Source organism: Anguilla rostrata, chromosome 5, assembly GCF_018555375.3.
Source record: "Anguilla rostrata isolate EN2019 chromosome 5, ASM1855537v3, whole genome shotgun sequence".
In the NCBI taxonomy this organism is placed as follows: domain Eukaryota; kingdom Metazoa; phylum Chordata; class Actinopteri; order Anguilliformes; family Anguillidae; genus Anguilla; species Anguilla rostrata.
In genome coordinates this window covers 58,059,901-58,070,791 of record NC_057937.1, presented here as the reverse complement: position 1 = coordinate 58,070,791, position 10,891 = coordinate 58,059,901, and the positions used below count along the sequence as shown (strand labels likewise).

Genomic DNA, 10,891 nt, shown 5'->3' with positions numbered 1-10,891 from the left:
TGCACTGAGAATCAGGTTTTACCTGAATCAATGTTCAAAGTGTCCCTGTGGCTCGACATTTTGAATAATCAATCCGTCTCGCTGTAATCACGCGCATCAATGTCTACTTCTTTGTCAACCTTTTCAAGCGCTCCTTGTTCCTAACCGTCCGTGATATCACATGTGGGTGTATTTTTTAAAACAAGCTCCTTGTTGCTGTATTTCGATACGCTATCATTATTATTACCAAATCCTTTCCCGTAATTACACGATTATCATTATATAATCCTATAACAAAGACTATATTGAAGCATTAGCCTTTGTCAACTCTGGGACACGAAATCTACAAACATATTATCGGCTTCTGTTTTTCCATAGATGCATACCCTATCAAACCATCCACTAACGATCATTTTGTTGCCTGTACGGTCATCGTTGACACGTTGCTTAACGAGTAAAACTCAAAAAAAGTTTTATTTCATCATCAAACTTCCCATTCTAACATCTTTTTATTTACATTTTATATGACCCTATGAGGTAGCGTGATATGGTATTCTCTTAATCTTCATAAGCAGTGTCATCTGCATATTTTTTTCGGGGGCAACGCGATTAGCCACCCAAAATGACACTTTTAAACATATTGTTTTTCATTGTATCAAAATAGTGCTCTAAACTACGCGGAAGAATAAGCTTTCTAGTCGGAGAATAGAAAAATGCTCGTGCCTGAACCCTTTGCGTCCGCATGCATACGACTGGCATCATAACAGCCTTATTTACATTAAATACGCCACAAGGTTACAGTGTAGATCAACGTCATTTTATCGCTGATTACTTCTCTTTAGGCGCGAGAGCGGTGACTGATGCTTGGAACGCGCTGTCTACACCGATTTACACTGGAGTTTTTGGAAGAACATATACTTGAACTAGTTATCCGAAAAGGTAAGGAATCAAAATTTAACTGGTATGTATGTATTTTGTCGGCCAGGGAGGATTACTCTTTTCTGAGATGACAGGTATCAAATCCAATTCTGCGCCGAGTCTCCGAACATAACAAGACTGAATGTGAGTGAGGTTCCTCTTGAAAAAAGAAAAAGAAAAAAAAAAGGAAAAGAACATATTTTAGTAAGAGCGCTCAAGGTCAGGACCAAGCGGCGATGTGTTCATTTTTTCAGTTGCTACACGGGAGAAAAATGAACGATTAGAGACTGTGTTATACTAGCAAGTGCTCAGCCTTTTCGGTCATCAAAGCCGAGTGCCGCGAGACCTATCTAGTTGCTGTGAATAACGCCGCGGACGACAATGGAGTGCTTTTTAACGGTACAACGCATTTCACCTACCAAATAGGGGGGAGTCCGGGCTAAAAGATGGACATTTCCTGTGATGCTAATTGATCGGTATCAATGGACACGTTTGTCCCGAAAAGAGACGTAATAAAATTATATGCTCTCTACTCGGGATGCGCGTGGAACAGTTGGAGGGGGATTTTGGAGTGGGCAATCGTAACAGGTCCGAGCCGCACTTTTCCCCCTTCAGCGCAAGAAAATGATCAAGTCAAATCTTGTGGACATGCTTCATTATTCAGTGAACACAATCTTCCACAACGCTTCGTTTATGTGCAGGAGTCCCTTCAACGCGTTGCTTTAAATTTAAAGGTAAGACCCGCTTTTAGACTCTTTCAGTTCATTCGAATACGTTTTAGTGGAGGACTTGGCGCTTTAAAAAACGCTTTAGACGGGGTTTGTCTCTCTTCTAACATCACAGCGGGTCCTATTTTGCCTCAGTGATGAACAATTGCAGTATAATTAAATATCCAAAGCAGTGACGTTTGCATGCGGGTATGGGAAAACAGCAACATATGAACGCAACCGAGAAGCCATTGAACGCCGCTGTCGAACTTGGCTGTTCCCTGTATAGCCTATATATCTTAGATTCCGTCCTGATCCAACTGTGGAATCATCACAGAGAGTTAGATATTGTCTTAAAACCGCTAAAGATTGAAGCGAAAGTTAATATTCACCCGTAGCCTAAGAAAGGTCACACCAAAAGCTGCAGAATCGACGGGTGGACACAAAATAAAACTTTCTTGTTTTTTTAGAATACACTACAACCTTCCCATAAGACCTTGGGTGACTCTGTTCTGCATTGAAGCGAACCCAAACACGCTTTTTGAGAATCAGGATCAAAGTTATCTGGTGAATGCGATGTGTCAAAACTTGTGAGATGGAAGCGCGTGAGACCTGCCATTTTGTGCTGTGACTGACCCCGTATGAATTGCAGTCCTGCGTTATGCTTTTAGGAGCATTAGCCTATGCCTTTCAGCAACTATTAAATAATTTTCATGTCGGATTTTATTGCCTTTTTTATCACGCAACAATAAAGAAATAAGAAGTAGCCTATAACGACACTGTTGCAAATAGGCTACAGTTTAAGAAAATAAGGAAATGTATGAGAAAGAAGCAGGGAGGATAAAGACAGAAAGTTACCGACTGTGGTATTAATCACAAAAAAAAAACAACAACAAAAAAAAAAACAGAATTGTTTTTGTACAGAAATGATGGCATGCAGGTTTTCAAACAAACCACACAGCTCACTTGGATCTGAGTAATCTCGACCATTGAAAGGGGAACATATTGTCTATTTGTATGAGTCAGTAGTCTATAAAACAGTAAAATGAATGCAAATAGGCAACTAACGTCATGGTGTTATCAGTGAGTTTCTTTAATGATGAGAAAAACGTTAGTGAGATAGCCAGTTCTTATTTTATACAGTTCTTATTTTCGGAAATAGTTTTTTTTTCTTAGGTATATATAGCTCGGGATTTCCTGCTAAAATACAGCTGTTGTAAGTAGGTTAATAGACTCTCGGAGACTATTAGTAAGAGAGGCGACTGCCTGTTTTTGGCTTCAGATGCGCAGGTGTCTGTCCACCTACCGGACAACCTCACCACGAGTTTTCGGAACGGCCTCTCCATGCCCAATAGGGAGGGGGTAATCCCAGATTCCCCAGCGAGGGGGTATTTAAAAGGACACAGTGAGTGCAAGGGTAAACATTTTCATTGCATTAACAATGGCCGTCGAAATAGTTCACTTTTTTCTTTGCGTCTTCCGCATCGTTGAAATTAGATAACTGCCCCCCCCCCCCCCCCAGATTCATTGTAGGAAGGAAAAGAGGGATAGCGGGTGTGCTCAAGCAGGCTTGTGGCGGTCATTGTTCAACGGCATTCATCAGGCGGATATTTTGTCTGTATTAATGTCTGTATGGACATGCTTGTCCGCTGTCTTCATATCTAATTTCGGTAAAAAGTGGGCTGGGCGGGTGATCTCATTTTCACAAGGAAACAAAAGTCCACTCTTGACCTTTTACACTTTAAAAAAAATGCTTAGTGACCGTTACGTTTCGTCGAGTTAGCTACACGGTAAATGTACAGTTTAAAGTCAACTATAACCTTTCACTTTTTTTTGGTTTGATCTCTCGCCTGATAGGCTACCTGTATGATTCTTTTATCATGTCTGTTTTGAAATATTTTTTTCAAGCCATATTATTAAAAAAAAAAAACTCCAACAGCATTTATATAAGTCCTAAATGGATCAGATGTGGGCAACTCTTTCAAAGTGCAATCTACTTTTCCTTTACAAAACATTGCAGTTTACAGCATATTATATTCTGTCAATTCAATTTGCAATTTGCTTTCTATATAAACAAAAAACAGATTTAATTGTGTAATTTTGCATGGAAAACTGTTAGGATTATTGATTTTTAAAAAATTGTAATTTTGCCAACTGAGAGAAAAATCCAGTCAATATCTCGTTGAATGTGTTGTTAGATACATGCAGGCTAAAGATGGAACATATTAAAATGTGACACTTATGCAATACTATAAGTTTTGTGGTTGCTTAAACAAAAATGATTGCTCAATAATACTAGGTCAGATTTATGAAGTTGATTGTGGAAAGAAATAATTATTTAAAGAACTGAAAATGAAACATGAATATGGAAAAGGACATCTTGCCCCCGTATCCCCCCCCCCCCCCCCCCCCCCCCCCGCTGTAAAAGATGGAGCAAACAACAGTTGCCATGGACACTAACTTAAAGATGAAGTTGACGCACATGACTTACAAAAAAGACCAGATGTTCCCAGATGTTATGCGGCCTCTCTCTCTCTCTCTCTCTCTCACACTCCCCCTCTCTCACGCCTTCTCTCTCTCTTCCTCTCTCTCCCCCTCCCTTTCTCTCTCTCACTCACCCCTCTCTTTATCTCCCTCCCTCACTTTCTGTCTCTCTCACTCCCTCTCTCTCTCACTCCTTCTCTCTCCCTCTCCTTCTCTCCCTTTCCCCCTGTATCTCTCTCTCTCTCCCTCTCCCTCTCTCTCTCTCACTCCTTCTCTCTCCCTCTCCTACTCTCCCTTTCCCCCTCTATCTCTCTCTTCTTCTCTCCATCTCTCTCTCTCTGTCTCACTCCATCTCTCTCTCTCTCTCTCTCTCTCTCTCACACTCCCCTCTCTCCTCACCCTTCTCTCCCTTTCCCCTCGCCTCTGGCCTCCCCCCCCCCCCCCCGCGGGGTTCATTGCCGGATCGATGCGAGACCCCGGGACGAGCGCCGGGTTCAGGGGGTCGTGCTCGGTTACCGAAAGCGCTGAGTTGCGGCGGCCCTTTCGCGCGCTCGTGAGGAAGAGGAGGAGCGCGGCGTGGCCCCCCCGGCCGTTCTTCCGCACGATCGCCTCTGTAACTCCAGGACACGATTCCTCCAGTGAATGATGCGGTTTTCTGCAGAGCAGACTTATTCTCACCCAGACTGCTGGCGTTTGTTTTCTTCGTTTGACCCCCTGAAACAGGTGGTCTCACAGGGCCACAAAACATGCGTACGAACACATTTGATCGTCAACTGCGCCTAAGAACATTTCCAAGAGCATTTCGGGATTCGTCATTTTCTTTTTATTTGTATTTTTTTCGTGGCTGTTTCCTTATGCAAATCACATGAGCGGGATTGCGCGTTAAATTTACGAACAGCCAGCATTCATCATCTCATACACCCGGGATATGCACAAAAACAAAGGTCTGCATGTGTGCCATGAATCTCGTATTGTTTCTTCGTAGGAACATTTTTAAGAACAAAAATAAGAATAATTTAAGAAAAGTTTTGTATATGAGGCCCATAGTGAGTCTCATAGCCTCGCAGAAGTCCCGTATTTGAATTTGATAAAGGACGTTTAAATTTTTTATTTAAATATGCAACGCACCATGTATCGATGTGCCGGTCATCCCAGGAGTGCACAAACACAATCATGCCTTTTTTTTAGACAAGGGAAATAGGGGAATTGTATGCATGCCACCTGTCAATCAAGTGCACCATTGTGTTTTTTTTGTTGTTGTTTTTTTTTGCAACCAGCTAGGCATGCTTCAAATAGTTGCAAATATCAGCGATGCCAGTGCCCAGTTTTATGTGGTGGTGGTGGTGGTGGTGTTGGGGCAGGAAGGGGGGGGGGTTTGGGGGTGTGGTGGTGAACCCACTCCTAACATCGGTGGTTGTCATACACAGTAAAATGTCCACCATTAATTCAACTCTAAAACGGAATGTGGGACCAAATCAAATGTTGTCTGTCAAGACTTTAATTCACACTGTTAGAGTTGAATTAACACTGGATGTTTTACTGAGACCTGAGAATACAGAGAGGACGTATGGCTACTTGCCACCGAACGGTTTTTTTCTCCAAACGGACAGAGGTTGGGGAGGAGGTGTGCGGTGTGTGCAGCGTGCAGCATTACTCTGCAGTGTCAGCACGTATGGTCAGCTCAGCCGGCTCGCATTATCAGCAAACAACTTGCCTTAGCGAACGAAAGAGTGAAAAAAGAGGAGGGAAAAAAAAAAAGGCCGTTCGGTGGAGGAGTCTGTCTGGCCTGTGAATGGGTTTGAACTCGGTGCGGAGTGTGCGATCGGCGTTCCGCACATCAGAGGGGTGTACGAGCGGGACGAAGAGTTCCTTTGAAAGCGGCACATTCGCGGTCGGATTCTCGCGGGTTATGACTACAATGGCTGGGGTTCTTTTTTTTTTCTTATCGTTTAGCCCCTTTTGGGGGAGTTTGGAACTTTTTCTGTCCGCGCTCATCTTGTGTACTCGTGACAGAAGGGAGGACGGTTCTTTTGTAGCGTAACCTTGCTCTCGTCTGCCGGAATTTCTCCGTCGCAAATATTTTGACAATTTCCTAATCTGGGGCAGCCAGATCTGGAGAATGCGGCTGCGTTGTTTAACGACGGAGAAAATGTGACTTCTAAAACCGTCCTGTGTGTGTGTGCGTGTTCATGCGTGCATGCGTGTGTGTGTGTATGCTCATGTGTGTGTACTTGTGTGTGTGTGCGTGCGTGCGCGGACGTGTGTACGTGTGTGTGTTTCTGCGCGCGCACGTGTGTGTTTCTGCGTTTAACTATATTAAGATCTCATCTGGTTCCTCCTTTATTTTCGGGCCTGTTTTAGAGTGAGTTTTATTTTATTAGGTAATTAAGCCCTCCTAGATCTCGCCCCATTTGAAAGCAGGTGAAGGTTAAAACACCGATGGTGCTGTTTTCAATTAAGTGTGAGTGTCAAGGTAAATTAAATGCTATTTGTCTGGCAGCTCAGCTGTGCTTGAAGGACCCACTGTACCGTTTAAGGAGAGCAGAAAATTATCTGTCCTTTTTATTTTCATTCAACATTTCGAAAGGGAAACGCTTGAGTTAGAGAGCTTTGGAGCTGGGGTGGGGGGGGGGGGGGGGGGTCTGTGTTATTAACGCTGCTCAGAAGGCAGAAAGAATTATGAAATATATCAGGGTTTTTTAAAAAAATCCATCAACCGACAATGCAGGTAGATATCCAAGAGCAGCTAAGTATAAGACCGTGCTGGATGTGTGAGAGTAAACTGGGTGTGTGGTGGATTTACAGGTGGGTCTCAGGTCCGGAACAGGAGAGAGCAGGTGGGTCAGGTTAAGAGACAGGTTAACCACTGGTCCCCTGTGACTAAACCCTCCTCGTGGTTTCAGACCTGGGACCGCAATCGTGGGAGACGTCGCGGTTCCTTTTCTCAGGACCGAACCCGACGGGGGGGTCCGGAAGGCCGATTCTCTTCCGAAGCGGTTTCGATACTTTTTGTGGCCCCCCTGCTTTCCCCCTGCCCCCCCCACCGCCTCGTGAGATTTCCCCCCCTAGTGACAGTGTTGCCGTGCACGAGCGCAAGGGTTCAGGAGTTAATGTCTCCCGATCCCACCGTTGGCTGGCCCGGTGATTCGGTGGATAATGATCAGGTTTGGCATCAATCGCTCGCTCCCAGACAGGTCAAGTCTTTTGAATTAACTTCTCTGCCACCGACAGGGAGTCTGGTCGTTCGAGAGAAGGGGGGGGTGATGATGTTTCTAACGGTATTTAAATCTGACTCTCGGGATCTTAAGATTTCTTTACCTTCGCCAGTAAAATTCCAAATCTTAAGATTCCTTTACCTTATAATTGAAGCAAGTGCATGCAATTGCCTGGCATTCTTTAGCAGTATTGGTTGTATCGTGTGTATGTCTGTATCTGCGTTTGCGCAGTGTACATAAACTTTTCAGTGTTTTAAATGTACGCCGTTGCTATGTATAATTCTCTCACGTGTACAGACTGCTCTGTTTCAGACATTTTATACGTACGAGGTTTTTGTACAAGGCGTATCTGAAACTGTGGGGTCCGCAGGGCTTCTCTGCTGAAGAGACCCCTGGTCTCAGTTGACACGGTTTAAAGGTTAAAGGTTAAAGATTAAAGATTAAAGATTAAATACATTTTAAAAAATAGGAAGTGAGGTGTGATATAGAGGCAGGAAGGCCACCCCTCTCTCTTGCTGCTCCCGCTTGTGTTCCTTTCATACAAAATATGAGTCGTAGTTTGTTAACGGAAATGTTTAAAAATAACCCCAGGACTTGAGGGCCGAGGAAAGGTGTCACCTTTAGCTTGGACGGGGGGGTGGGGTTCGGGTTTAGGCAAGGTTATCTGTGCTGCTGGTCACTCGTCCATTTCAAAGCACGTTAGGGAGTTACCATCTTCAAGGGTTAGGAGATTTCTGGGGAATTCTTTCCTGTAAATTCTTCATATTTGTTCTTAGGAAGGCAGCAGTGTGTATGTTTTTTTTCTCTAGTTGGAATTCTTGCATTTATATTTCTAATATGGGGAGTTTTGTGGTGATAGCACCAAGTGAAGTATTTATTACTTTTTTTTACATTTTTTACCCAAAGTGCTGAACCTTATTTAACATATTTGAAAGACAATGCGTGTTTAGAAGCCCACTGATTCGTCTATGTAGGACGTGCTCATGTTGCATTATTACTGTAAGTAATACAGGGCAAATCAGAGGTCCAGGATTTGAACAGAAATCCTTCTGTTTTCTTAAATCCCAAACCCACTGTCTCGGTGGAACAATAAGTCAATTCAAAGACGCAGAGCTGTTGCCAGGGTATTTTCAACCATTTCTGGTGTGAGATGGGGAGCATTAAAAAAAAAAAACAACAAAAACAAAAAACAGAAAAACAAACAACAGTATTGTATTCATGCCCACACCTGGCAACAGACATTTCATATATTTTCCAAAGAGGAATCTAGTTGGCTTGTTTCAGTACTCTCAGGCCCACGGAGTGAAGTTCTTTTCTTTTTTCTTTTTTTGGAGTAAGGAATGCACTGATGTCTTTAGTTTACTTAACTTTACTGGCATCTAGCAGACACTGTTATTCCGCAGAAGGGAAGTGCGGTATCAGAGCGGAGGTGAGGCGGGAGCGGTGTGTTCAATGGTGCGTTGCCGTGGTCGCGCGTTCCCTTTTTTAGGGGGCTGTGGCTAGGGGGGTCATCGTCGGGGGTTAAAGCTAGATCCAGTGGGACGCTTTATGGAACGCTCTCCGGAGATAGTGGACCTGCCTGACGGTGAAGCGGTTAGGCGAGCATGGTGGATTATGGGTAAGGGCCTCCTGTTGCTGCCTGGGGCTTCATCCGCTCGCCTTTTATGCCCTTAAGTGCACCTCTAGTGTTAGGTAAACAGTTTACTGTGAGTGGTGAGATAGCGCACGCACACACACACACACACACACACGTGCACACACCAACACACCCACAAACACACACACACACACACACACACACAGCAGTGTACACCCATAAAATATGTGACATGAGCCTTAAACTCCATTGCTCTTTTATTTCCGTAGTCAAAAATGCAAATTGCCTTCACTCATTCAGCTGTGCAGTGTAAATCCACAAATTGTCAAAGGAGTGCAATGAAAAGTAGCGTGCGCTGTGGTTGCCTGGGGATTCCTGTATACCTGAGAACATCCTTCCCTGCCACGACGCTCGGAGCCCCTCTTCCCCTGGTACACCACACCTACGGATGCCTGAACATGATGCAGGGGGAGATATGTCAGCTTCCCGTGAAATGCTTTTAACTCAAGAGATGAACTAAATATCCTATACTTTGGGGAATTTGCCTTTTCGTTTTTTTTTTGTTGTTGTTGCGAATTTGTGTTTTTTTTTTTACACAGATGAATTTTTAAAGAGCTTTTGAGAGAGGTCCCCAGGGTCCTAGCTTCCTTTACACACCTTCAAATGAGCTCCTTCCCTGCCATTGCTATCGCTTATAATTCCACTGTTTTTCTTTTTTTTCCTCTTGCTTTGGTTTTTCTTGTTCCTCTCAAAAACCATTTGTGTTGTGCCTGGTTGCTGTGCTTCATCTGTGCTTTTATAACGTATCAGTTGTGGTAACAGGAAGATGAATGTAGGTCTTTGTCACATTGTGTGATGTCGTCCGGATCCTCCGGTTTTTTTTTTCTCGCACAATCCGAAAACGTGCAGGTTAGAGTAATTTGGACGGTCATAACAGGGCATTGCTGTAAAAGAGCACATTTGCTCAGTCAGCCTACCCTGTACAAATGAATATTAATAAATTAATTAATAAATTTAGCAAAAATTAGAGGAGCATTTCCTCGGGTCAGGAAACTGGTAGAATACAGTAATCAATACTCCAATCACAGATTTAAGTTGTATGTGAGTTACGTAATATTTAAAATGTGTAAAACAAAGCAGGAAAAAAAAAAAGAACCAACAGCTCTTTATTTTTTGTCACGACCTTTGTATGCTGAAAAGCAGACCACATTATTCTAAATCCTTCTGACACTTGTAAAATGTTTTTTTTTTTTTTTTTGGTATAACGATTGTCCTGTATTCACCAGCATTCAGAGCGGAATTCTTCTTTCGTATGACTTGTTTGTGTCTTCAATATTAACACGCCTTAGCTGAAACATCTCTAGCGATCTCTCTGCCGGGGTGTCTGTGAACTTCACCAGTCATCTCCAGAGTTAGAAACGTGTGACCCGGGTCTGCTTGAGCGCGCTAATAATGACTGAAATCACACGTCCCCGTCTGATTCATTCACGTCCTTCTGACTGCGTATCTGCATTTGGCTCTCTCTTTCGTACCCGGAGAAATTCAGCCACGTCTGTGATCCGTCTCCTGTCGGGTTCACGGACGCACATGTACCCCGCTTAACGTATACAAGCGCTTTTACAGTTGTTTATAAGATTATTTAATAACCTTTTTTTGCTCAACTTTTATGCAGTGATTTAGACAATTTTATTTTACAACTTGTCCATACTGTCCATTTATATCCTGATATTTACAGAAAAAAAAATCAGGGTATATACCCAACTCCACATGAGATTTGAACCTGCAACCTACTGTTGTACACTCACTACACTGCTCTTCATAGTCTCCATCTGTAGGGTGCTCCAGTCTGCACCACCATGTGTAATTCTGCTCTCAGAAAGCACGTCAATAAATAAAAGTCCTACGCTCCTGATTCTGAGCCACCGCCCGCATCCTTTTGGGATAGCGCACCGCGTGTAGAGAGCAGCGCTTGGGTTGGCCCTGTCATTCCA

The 10,891-nt window shown here is 43.5% G+C and overlaps 1 protein-coding gene across 4 annotated transcripts in view; it reads left to right on the top strand.

Annotated features, from left to right (window-relative positions):
* Positions 1-796: 796 nt before the first annotated feature.
* LOC135255761 (zinc finger protein 536-like) overlaps positions 797-10,891 on the top strand; it is a 169,706-nt gene continuing 159,611 nt past the window's right edge. For 2 of the 4 annotated variants that reach the window (XM_064337333.1, XM_064337335.1), the window contains exon 1: positions 993-1,631. The gene's annotated coding sequence lies outside the window, so the exon portion shown is untranslated. Of the gene's footprint in view, positions 919-992; positions 1,632-10,891 lie in introns of those variants that run through there. The other 2 variants (XM_064337336.1, XM_064337334.1) reach the window with 2 other exon arrangements.